This window comes from Uloborus diversus, unplaced genomic scaffold, assembly GCF_026930045.1.
Source record: "Uloborus diversus isolate 005 unplaced genomic scaffold, Udiv.v.3.1 scaffold_13, whole genome shotgun sequence".
Classification (NCBI taxonomy): domain Eukaryota; kingdom Metazoa; phylum Arthropoda; class Arachnida; order Araneae; family Uloboridae; genus Uloborus; species Uloborus diversus.
In genome coordinates, this window is record NW_026557987.1 from 3489774 (window position 1) to 3491337 (window position 1564).

Here is a 1564-nt window from a genome sequence, read left to right on the forward strand (position 1 = left end):
TGTAGAAAATGTTTGAAGTTTCATGGTTTTAGGTTTTTTAAAAAATGATTTTAAAACACAATGTTGAACTGCTCAGCAAAATTGCAAATCACTCCTCAAAATCATCATAGATGCTCTTTAAATTGTTTCTCTAATGTTGGCAAACCTGTTCTGATTTTTAATATTTTACAAGCGTGGTTTCCTTGTTTGAATGTTTGGTTTTAATGTGAGAAATGTGATAAAACGATGCCATTTATTATTGTTAAAAAGTTCGTTTATAAGTGACATTATCATATCTTTTTGCAATTTATTAGACATTAGATAATTGATATTGCTACTTGGTACCTACCTCATTGAATACATATATATATATATATATATATATATATATATATATTTTTTTTTTTTTTTTTTTAATTTATGTACTAAGGTTCCTTCCAGCCTTATTTATTTTTTTATTTATTCACAAAACTTGTTAATGAATTTTCACACCTGTAAAAATTTATCCTTGAGTTTTAAATAAAAGTAATAAAATGCTGTTTTATAATTAAAATTATCCGATATTGAATTGTAATTTGCTCATGATATTTTTGGGTTAGAGCTAAAAATTAAAAGAAAAAAAAAATGGAAAATGAATCTGCATATTTTGCAAACACCTTTCTTGAATTAAAAAAATAGGCCTTTTTATGACTGTTTTCTTGAAAATAATAAGATCATTAAGAGATGAAATGGTAAAAGAATATGTGTTGTAAAAAAGATGCACAATACTTATACCTTTTGTGTTCTGTTTCTGTTTTTCTTAAGTATTCAAAAAATAAATATGCAATAATAATAATTTAAAACTTCTAATATAATTTTGTTTTTCTGTCGTGTTCCAATCAGATATTATTTTTATTCATTTACCATAATCCTAGGTATTTAAAGCTGTTACTGTTGTGTTTAATTTTACATTATCAGATCTACACTCAAAATTTAGTGATTTCAAGTCTTAATTGCTAAACTGAAAAATAAGTTTCGAGTTCTTTGTAATCATTATTCATGGGGCATACACTTTTCTTATAGAGAACCCATCCCATGTTCTGTAGTATGTACCAAATAGTTTTCTTCTTTCTATATTTTTGCATTAGTACATTTGAAGTTTAGGATTTATCATCTCTGAAGGTACATAAAATGTTACTTTATAGGTTTCTCTCCCCCCCCCCCCTTTTTTTTTCTTCATAATACTGGGTCCGAAAAATATATGTATGCAAGTGTCTGCTTTAGAATTTTTTTTTGTGGATTTTAAATTGCCGTAACCTTATGTTATCATCCGCAACTGCATAAAGTTTTGTGTAAACTTACACTTTATTACCTCCGCAGTTCAGTTCGGTTAGTGAAGCAGAGTTGAGTTGCACCATGTTTGCCGACCCAATGTTAGAAATAAGAATTAAAATCTAGGTTTCATTATCAAATTTAAAAAATATTTTTAGTGCAAATCATGCTGTAAATAAAATAGTAATTTTTAAGCAATGTGGTTAGATTTTTAACACTGCCAAAATTTTAAGTTTTCTCTATCACTGGTTGGAGAGAAATCCTAAAATCGGGT